Here is a 10,989-nt window from a genome sequence, read left to right as displayed (position 1 = left end):
TAAGTTTGGGTATGTTGTGGCTTCGAAAAATATGGAATGATTCATGAATTTGCGTGTCATCCTTGTGCAGGGGCTATGCTCATCTTCTCTGTATCCATCCAGTTTTAGTATGTGTGCTGTCGAAGGGAGCACATGTTGTGTATTTTTTTAAAGTGAAAATAATTTATTATGCATTGTGAAGTCTATAAAGATTGAATTAGTTGAACAATGTTACTGTATATGTGCTGATGTGAAAAGCCATGCAGTAATATCAACAAATTTTTTTGTTGTTGTTTGCTTGTTTTTGTGACAGGGTTTCTCTGTGTAGTCCTGTCAGTCCTGGAACCTGCTTTGTAAATCTATCTGGCCTGGAACTCAAATATCTACCTTCCTCTGCATCCCGATTGCTACAAATAAAGATGTGTGTCTGTAGAGGAATTTTAATCCAATAACATGACTGTTCTGGCAAGGAATCACATCCAAAGATGTTCTAGTTATATGTAATTTTGGTGTAATGCAGAGATGCCCTTAAAACATACCTTTTATCTCAAACAATAGTGGTAAAGTTAGTTTTTGAAGTAATTAGCCATGTTTGATAGGCATGTCTACTTGAGGGTCTGTTAAAGTGATGAATCAGAGAAAGATTTGACAGAATGAGAAGATAGGACATATCTAGCTCTTATGAGGACAGGACAGAGATGCAACGTAAGAGAATAGTGAACAGGAAAGAGGGAGGAATTTTTACTGAGAGTTTTATAGAGACAGATTGGAAGAATTAGTTTGAGGCCAAGCAAAACAATTCTGTCAGAACCCAAGAAAAGCCAGTTTGAATCAGTCAGCTTGGAGAGGAGTTCAGGTCAGAACATCTGAGTTGAACCAGTCAGCTAGAGTTCAGAAAGAGCTAGAAAGGGTGAGTTTATTCAGCAGTAAGCTTCCAAGATGACAATTACAACTGGTGAATAAAAGTTTCTTTTACATGTGTCACCATACCTACCTAAGATATTTAAATTATCATATTGATACATACTAGCTCTATAATAGTACTTAAACTTACATAGAAGTATATAATCATTATATACCAGCTGTATGAAATGCTGGGTGCTGTTTACTCTAAAACAACTATTTGAGGCAGATGCTGCTATCATGCACCATCACAAAATAGACTTCAATCTCATTAAGTAAAGTTTCCAGTGTTGTACCAAAACTAAGTGTTGGTCCTCCTTGGAAAAGCCCAGAAATTTATGTTCAGAGAAAATGGTTTTGCTTACCCTGGTAATGATATTGCTCCACATTTATTCATATGAAGTAAAATTGTCCAGATATACCATTTTCAGCAATACACAAATTAGAAAAATAAAATATATTGCTACATTTTGAAATATTTTTGAAAGTTTTTTTTCAAAATAAAGAATTTAGAGCAATTCCAAATAATATGATTATTTTTATTTTTCAAAAATTTCTATAATTTTGGATTCATTTAGAAAGCCTAAGATTAATGCATATAAAAGCTTTTTATTCAATTGGGAATTAAAATATTTTCAAGGGACACATATTCTCCTATTAATATATGAACGATTGTTAACTAAAATATAACTGTTATATGTATACTTGCTCATTCATGTCCTTTGCTACCTTATTCATAAATATTCAGAAATTGGAAACCACCTGGATGGCGACCAACAGATAAATAGGTAAAGAAAATGTGGTATATTTACACAAAGGACTATTACTCATCTGTTTAAAAAAAACACAAAATTAATAAGTAAATGGATGGAGTTAGATAAAAAATTACCCTAAGTGATAATTATCTGAGTGGCAGCCCAAACACAGAAAGACAAATATGGTATATATTCACTTATATGTGGATATTACCTGTCAAGCCTCTGATAAGCAAGCTACAATCCATATAATCACAGAGATTAGGTAGAGAGTAAGGGAATAATGGGGAAAGATAGACCTCTCATTTTGTACTCCCATCAACATTTGCTCTACATGGATTAATGCCTTCCTATAAGACCAAAGACCGACAGACTGACAATGTGCACATTGAAAGACCTTGGAACACTCATTTCCATAAGAGATGTCTCCATTAAATCCCTCCTCTTGGGGATCAGGGAATCTTACGGAAGAGGAGGCGGCAGAAAGGTTATAAGAGCCAGAGAGGAGGGAGGAGGGGAGGATGCTAAGGAAATAGACCTTCTAAGTCAAATGGATCAGTGCACACATGAAATCACAGAGATTGTGACAGCATGTGAAATGTTACATAGGTCTGTGAAAGCTGGGGTCAAGGTGCTGAGATGAGTGGACCTAAGGCCCCATTCCTGACCCTGAAGTTATTCAATGGATAACCACTTGCAGATGAAAATTTAGGTTTCTCCAATGGAGTATTACTGTGGATAGAAACCACTCTTAAGGGCAAGCCCTATGCCCAGCAGTGGATGTTCAACAGAAATTGACCTCAATGCCATTGTGAAGGTTTTCTCATAGTTTTTCTCATCATCATCATCATCATCATCATCATCATCATCATCATCAATTATCATCATCACCATAATCATAATTATTATTGTATATTAACTTCATAGGTCCTATGCATAGTATATACTATGGGCTCTGCCTTTGTGTTTTTATGGGATTCTATAGGAACATGTTTTTCTGTATTTCTGTGTGCGTTACTTGTGTTGTTTTCCTTGACTCTTTTTCTTCTGTTTATTTCTTTTTACCTTATTTTATTTTATTTTATTATTCTGATGCCTTGTTTGTTTATTTTTGTTGTTAAGAGAAAAATTATGGATTCAGATGCTAGGGAAGGATCTCAGAGAAGGTGGAAATCATAATCAGAATACATTGTATTAAAAATTAATCTTCAATTAAAGAAAAATAAAGAAAACAGAAAAATATAATCACAAAATTTGCTGAAAATGGATGAGCTTAGGTTGAATACTAGTATTAATAAATAATAATAAAGCACAGTGTGACATTTTATACATCTCCTGTGGTGAATACAATTATAAACTCATAATAGTAATTATTTGTAATATTATGCAGCAACTTGAACTCTTATGCAACATTTGCAAGAATGAGAAAATGGTTTAAACATTTTCAAAAAATAGTATGGTAGCTTCTAGTAAACTTAAGCATGTATTTTATATATGACACAAAATCCAATGCTATGTATTTATGGAAACAAACTAAAGCAATGTCCACATAAGATTTGTGATAGGGTTTTGATAGCCACCCTATTAATAATAATAATGAAAGCCTGAAACTTCAGGTAGTGAATGAGCAAACAAACTGTGGCACTTCCATTGAGTTAAATACTATCTATCAAGTAGAATAATGTATTATTAACACACGTGGAACAGCATAAATGAGTCTTAGATATATGATACTAGTGCAACATGCCAGGCTCAGAGAACTATGTAGTGTATAATTCTATTTAAATAAAATTTTAGACAATTCAGTGTTCTGGCAAAAATAAATAGAGACAAGGCGTGGAAAGCCCAGATTGGCACAAGGAAACTGGTATGATGGAAATACTCTAAAACTGTATTTTATATGTAATATGATTGCTCAGATATGCCAAACATGAAGACAATAAGGCAAAGACACCTTATTGGATACAAATTATACTTCAGTAAAATGGATGTTTAAAATAAAAAATAAATAAAATTATACATATTTAAAGTATTTGCTTAAGGAAAAATAAACTCCTCCTTGTCTTCCTTTTCCATATGTGTTTTATTTTTATTTAGTGATAATATGTTCCACGAGTAATAAAAATTTAATTAAAAGAAACCAAAGACTGAGATTCAATTTGCCTTTCCTATATTGAAAGCCCAATGCTTACATGCAATGGTGGCTGTAGGAAGAAACAGTAATAAGCCCTCCTGTCCCTGCAGCGATATAAACTGTTTAAGGAGGGCTCAGATCATTTGCGGATGATAGAGTCATTGTTCCCAGAGCAAGCAAGTTTCATTCCATTCCTGCAGCTGCATAAAGGACAGCGCTCAGCTATCTGCAGAAACGTCTTTAAAATATATCCTAGGAGACTCTAGGCATGTACTGTGGCAGTCTCAGAGCATAAACCAGGTTAAACTGACACAGCTCTCGTGCTTCCACCGACCTAAGGAATTCTATTACCAGAAGAGCAGAGAAACAGAACCTCTGACTATGCATCAAAATCTTAAAACTCGTATCCCAGAGAAATGCCATTTTAAAATCAGGTTAAATTAAAATCGCCATGATTTGCCTTTGTGGGTGATCTGGATCATTGACAAATAAAGAGAACATATAGAGAACTCATCTATCATCTTCAATTTGAAGTCAAGCCCTTCTAGTTCATGTGTACTTTATCGGGCAAGAGTATTGAAGTAGGATATCATAATTAAAATTCTGCATTTTGTTACTACAGAAGTTGCTTTTTAAAATCTTGTTAAATCTGGATTAGTCTACTCACTATGACATCTGTCTTGCTAGCAACATGGAAGTATATTAATAATACATTTGAGGTACTCTCAGAGGACTTGCATCAGTGACTTTGAGGACAAAGAAAGAAATGTCATTGAGAGTTATTTTGATTTCACAATATTCTTGATCATCATGCTGTTTATTAAGATTCATTAAAAGTCCATCATGCTAATTTAACAGAGAAAAATCTAATAGATTGCTATTGGATAGCTTCCACTAAATTAATTGGAAAAATTGTAAGAAAAGCCTTAGCTGCTATCATTAAAATTTAAAAAAAAACTTTAATGATATATTAATTTCCAGCAAGCATCAATGTAATTTATGAAGAATTTTAAATCTTAATCTACTACAGATATTTTAGAAAAATGCTTGTGTCTTGTCTACTTTCATTATAATTTGTATCTATAAATTATAATATATATTTATTTACACAAGTAATTATATGTGATAGTAGTTCATTCATATTACTTATTATGTAAGTATAGCTCAGAGTATTATGGAAATCACTTGTTTTAAAAATAAAAATTCCAGCAGTTCTATTTTATCAATGAAGACTCTGGAGCCAGATTTTGGGGTGAAAACCTGCTAGCTCAGAGAAACAGAGAAAGCACCCAGCTAAACTTCCTACTACACTGATATACCGGAAAGAAAGATGCTCCTTTTCCTTCTCCACAATGTCTTAAGTACCCTTCAACTCAAAGCCCCTTCCTTCTCTTTCCAGGGTTTTCTTATGTTCACTTCCTATCAACTGGTTTCCTGCTCTGTCTACCTCTTGACCTATCATTGACATTAGCACTTGCTTACAGAAAGCTCTTGGGTTAAATGTGTGTGCAAGGGCTGAGCCACACCACACTAGGCTCATTGTCCTCTTTGCAGTAGAATGGGGCCGCTGCCAGGAGCTGACCTGTCCAACTGTGAAAAACTCTTAAATGAATAAAATATCTTTAAATGCCATATTCTACAGATCTCTGATGTTCTTAAAGATCATCTAACTATATCAGTATATTTGAATAGGCAAAGGTTGCTTGTTTCTAGCTATTTAATATCATATTAACTTAGGAATGATCTTTGATTAACTAAACTGCTACCTAAAACAAAACATATATTTGATTGACTATTAACATATATGTCTTAATTATCTTAAACAATTTGTAATAGTAGCTTTCAAAATGATTAGAACTTCACATTGCATTTTTATAAACTACATAAATACAATTCTTTAAAAGGGGTTGATACATAGTATATTTTAACCAATATATAACCTTAATTTCATATCAATATACAAAGATCTATGACAACATAACAAAATATAACCTTATTTTTGTGTCAATATAAACAGATATATGAGTAGATTCAATAATCTATTTTTCTTATTCCTATATTCCCTTTTTTGTCTAAATGAAATGGAAAAATTTTTAACTCTAGTTCTTTAAAACTAATTACAATAATAAAGATGTTTCTGCCATGCTTTCCAAAATGTACAGTTTGCTTGTAGTTGACAGTCTTAGAATTAATTATTTTTGAGTTCAATGATCTGTAGACTGATCATGTCAGTCTCATATGAATTTAGTAATTTGAATGTCCTGAGCAGTTTGTAGTCCAAAGCTGATGTTTGAGTGGTATTTGTCAGCAGAGTGGTAATCCTGTCTAGGTAGAACATAGCAGTAAACCCAAAGATGGCCACTGTTTGTGCAGAACTCTGCAGAAAAGATGGGGAAGTTTTGCTCCGTGGTAGCATTACCAAAAATCAAGGTGAATTTGTCATTTTGGGGTCTCAAAGTTGGAGTGACAAAATGTTGTTTTAAACACAAAATTTCAAATGTTCAATTTACCAAAATGAAGACTCAGGAGCCAGATGTTGTGAAAACCTGCTAGCTCAGAAAGGCAGAGAAGGCACCCAGCTAAACTTCCTACTGACTGATGTCCCAGAAAGAAAGATGCTCCTTTTCCTTCTCCACAATGTCCTAAATACCCTCCAACTCAAAGATCTTCCTTCTCTTTTCTTGGTATTTTTATGTTCAATCCAGGTTGGTTGCTTTCTCTATCTACCTTTTGACTGTATTGAGCACTTGTTTACAGAAAACTCTTGGGTGAAAAGCATGTGTTAGTTCTGAGCCATACCAAAACTACATATATATGAATGGTAAACAGAAAGCTCTTGGATAAAAGGTGAGTGTTGGGGCTGAGCCATACCACAACAAGGATTCTCCAGTTCGCACTCTTGGGGTTCACAATGCTCCCTCAGTCCTGAGAGTACTCATGGTAGACATGTCTTCTCTTTGTTCTTGTGGTGGCAGGTAGGTGGGGCAGCAAAGTGTGGCTTATTAAGGAAAATGACCCATTTCTCAGGGTCTCCTGTGTAAAGCGGTACCGACTTTCTCATTGTATCCTTGTCTAACCTTTATCAGGGATAACGGAGATAATTTGGTTTTCCTTCTCTGGCCTTTGATCTTGGCACTCTGTTCAGTATCGGTGTAGAAATGAGACTCTTTGTTGGGTTATCTCAGAGAACTGACATAACATNCTATACATTGAACCATTTGGTACTCACAGTCACTAGTCAAGTTTCTGCTATTTGGGAAAACAGTATCTACGTAAAAGAAGACAGGCTTTATTTTTTCATGCAAAACCCACATATATTGATTTATTATCTATGTATATGCATGCATGTGACCACATGCCATGACATGCCTGTGGAAGTCAGAGAACAACTTGCCAATGTTGACTCTCTGCTTCTATTGTGTGGCTCCCAGGGATCAGACTCGGATCCCTTGACTTGTCCCTCCAGAGGACAAACTGAAGCCTGCCTGAGAGCCTAGAGATTGGTGATGCAGATGAGGACAGCCAATGGGAATTGCTGCCACGTGGAGGACATGTTTGCTTGGGACCAATGGGATGATGGTGGAGGGTATAAAGGGCATGCCCCCAAGAATTAATAAAAGAGCTTGCTGCTTCACACTCACCTGTTGGAGGTTGGGGGGAGTTGGAGCCCTTGATTCAGTGAGTTTTAACTCACTGCCCCCAAGGGGGATGCCAGGCAGGATGGAGAGCTCAGGCAACACTAAACAACTCATTGGACCTTTTAAAAAGGGAAGACAAGTATCTATATGATTCGATGAATTACATAAAGTCCTAACAATAGTTCCAAAGTCCTATAATCAATCTTATTTCCACCTACAAACACTGTTTACTTAAATTATCTATGGCAAGGCTTAAATCAAGCAAACCTCTGAGTTTTCTTCCTCTACCTTGACTGTAATGTGTATTTGTTCTTTAACTGTTAATTACCAACCTCTGAAAAGTGCTGACACATAAACAAACAAACCTTAATCCTTGTTCTCAAGAGGCACTGTTCATGTCAGAATGAATTATAAAAATGAATAAGCAACACCTCCAATTTCCCTCAAACTGTAGAGCAAGATGAGACTTTCCTGTGTTTCCTCAGCCCCTTCTCAGAGAATAGACCCACAATAGGTCAGAGAACTCCCTTGTTAACCTGGTTAAACTCATTGTGTGGATGGAGATGAAAACAAAAATCTCCTGGAGAATCTGGAGTTGAAATGAAGGATTCCATGTTTTGGTGTTAATCATCCTGCAGAGAAAAGAAACCATCAATTATGAGAAACCACATTTCCAACCAGAAGAGGATCTTCAAGAAAAAAGAAGGCTGGAGCCAGGATCTGAAAGACTAGGGAGAGCGATGCTGGTCTTGTCAGTCATCATGGCCTGGAGCTGGTGCCCAGAAAGACTTGCTTGATTTTCTGTGGCTTATGTTCCCTGCATCCTTGTGAACTCTTAAGACATACTTGTTTATATATCATCTTCCCTTTTTGTCAGTCTAGTTATAATAAGATTCAAAAGAATCTTGAATTAAAGTTTCTCTCTTTTTTTTTTTTCTCTCCCTGTAAATTGTTTTTGGTCTGTTGTACTGATAATATTTCTTTCTTTCTTTTCTTTCTTTTTCTTTCCTTTTGAAACCCAATGCACTATACTCTAAGAATACTACCTATGTTATCTCTAAAATTTAAATATTTTATGTATATGTGTGCCTTTGCTTGCATATCTGCACAGCAGGACATTGGATCCCAATATAGATGGTGGCAAGCTGTCAGGTAGTTACTGGGAAATGAACTCAGGAACTCTGGAAGACTAGCCAGTGTTTTAAACTGCTGAGCCATCTCTTCAACTCCCAGAAGTTTCTTCTTTTCTTTTCTTTTCTTTTCTTTTCTTTTCTTTTCTTTTCTTTTCTTTTCTTTTCCTTCTTTCTTTCTTTCTATCTTTTTTCCTTTTTTTTTTTGTAAAATGTATACAATTCACTTTATTATAATGAAAATTCAATAAAACTATTTGAGGGGAAAGAAAATAAGAATTAAGGGGTCCTCTTGTTTCTTTTGCCTCATGCATCACACAAAGGAAAGGAAAATTGTACATTTAATTCCCTTTCATCAGTGCCAAAACCTAACTAAATAAAAGTTAAAGAGGTCTCTATGCACTTCTATCAGTCAAAACAGATTTTGAACTGTCATTTCTATCTAAAATTTGGTATAATCTATAATCAGCATATGTTCTAGAGAATTGGTCTTGTTTAGAATTCTAAAACTGACTGCACATTTTTTTATTTGTATTTTCTTTTGTTTTTTTTGTTTTAGTATTTTTAAATTTTTTTCATTGAAGACAGATTTTTTTCCTCACACAATATATCCTAATCATGGTTCCCTTGTTTCTACTCCTCCCATTTCCTTCCCACCTCCCCCCCGTCCACATCTACATCCTTTCTGTCTCTTATTAGAAACTCCAGGCTAAATTATAACAACCAAACATAACCAAATAAAATAGTAAAAATAATAATGAAATATCTGAATGAGATCAAGGGGATACAAATCAGAAAAGAAGAAGTCAAAGTATTATTATTTGCAGATAATATGATAGTATACACGAGTGACCTGAAAAATAAAATTCTACTTGGAAACTCTTACAGGTGATAAACACTTTCAGCAAGTAGCCAAATATGAAATTAACTCACAAAAATCAGTAGCCCTCTATCCTGGCTGGTTTTGTGTGTCAACTTGACACAGCTGGAGTTATCACAAAGAAAGGAGCTTTAGTTGGGGAAATGCCTCCATGAGATTCAGCTGTAAGGCATTTTCTCAATTAGTGATCAAGGGGGAAGGGCCCCTTGTGGGTGGGACCATCTCTGGGCTAGTAGTCCTGGGTTCTATAGAGAGCAGGCTGAGCAAGCCAGGGGAAGCAAGTCAGTAAGGAACATCCCTCCATGGCCTCTGCATCAGCTCCTGCTTCCTGACCTGCTTGAGTTCCAGTCCTGCATCCTTTGGTGATCATTAGCAATGTGGAAAGTGTAAGCTGAATAAACCCTTTCCTTCCCAACTTGTTTCTTGGTCATGGTGTTTTGTCCAGGAATAGAAACCCTGACTAAGAAACCCTCCTATATACAAATGACAAAAGGACTGATAAAGAAATTAGAGAAACATCACTTTTTTTACAATAGCCTCAAATAACTTAAAATAACTTTGAGTAACTGTAACCAAGCAAGTGGAAGATTGTATGATAAAACATTCAAGTCTCTGAAGAAATAAATTGAAGAAGATATAAGAATATGGAAATATAGCCCATGCTCATGAATTGGAAGGATTAACATAGTAAAAATGGCCATCCTACCAAAACTAATCTACACAGATCTTGAAAGAAGAACTTTCAGCTTCAGATGGAAATAGGAGCAGGCTAGGATAGCTAAGCAATCCTATAGAACCCCTGGAGGCAGCAGCACCATCCCTCATTTCAAACTGTACTGCAGAGCTACAGTAATAAAAACTTCATGGTATTGGTATAAAAACAGGCATGCTGATCAACTGAACCAAATTGAAGTCCCAGACATAAATCTACAAATTTATGGACACCTGATTATTTATAAAGAAGACAGAAATACACAGTGGATAAAAGACAGTATCTTTAACAAGTGGTGCTGGTCAAACAGGATGTCTTCATGTGGGAGAATTAAAATAGATCCATACTTATCACCCTACATAAAACTCAAGTCTAAGTGGATCAAAGACCTCAACACAGAACCGGATATCCTGAACCTGATAGAAAAGAAAGTGGGGCGTCGTCATGAGGTCCTGGCACAGGAAATGACTCTGAACAGAACACCCTAGCTCAGGCACTAAGATCAATAACAATATATCGGGCCATGTGAGACAGAGAAGCTTCTGTAAGGCACAGGACACTTATCTGTTTTTTAAAAAAATGACCATGAAATTTGTAGGCAAATGGATGGAACTAGAAAAAGAACAATCATCCTGAGAAACGTCACCCACCCCAGGATGATGATTATGGTATATATTTGCTTCTAAGTGAATATTATTATTATTATTATTATTATTATTATTATTATTATTATTATTTTCTTTATTTATATTTCAAATGCAATCCCAAAAGTTCCCTATACCCCCCCACCCCTGCTCCCCTACCCACCCACTCCCACTACTTGGCCCTGGCCTTCCCCTGTGCTGGGTCATATAAAGT

General features: G+C 35.5%; 1 non-coding gene across 1 annotated transcript; it reads right to left on the bottom strand.

The window, feature by feature from the left end:
- Positions 1-25: 25 nt before the first annotated feature.
- On the bottom strand, positions 26-132 carry LOC115064771. Its single transcript, XR_003844591.1, has one exon. It is a non-coding gene; the product is annotated as a U6 spliceosomal RNA (small nuclear RNA).
- Between the last annotated feature and the right edge of the window lie 10,857 nt (positions 133-10,989).

This window comes from Mus pahari, chromosome 9 (assembly GCF_900095145.1).
Source record: "Mus pahari chromosome 9, PAHARI_EIJ_v1.1, whole genome shotgun sequence".
In the NCBI taxonomy this organism is placed as follows: Eukaryota; Metazoa; Chordata; class Mammalia; order Rodentia; family Muridae; genus Mus; species Mus pahari.
Note: the sequence above shows the minus strand (reverse complement) of the source record. Positions and strands in the feature narration are given on the sequence as shown.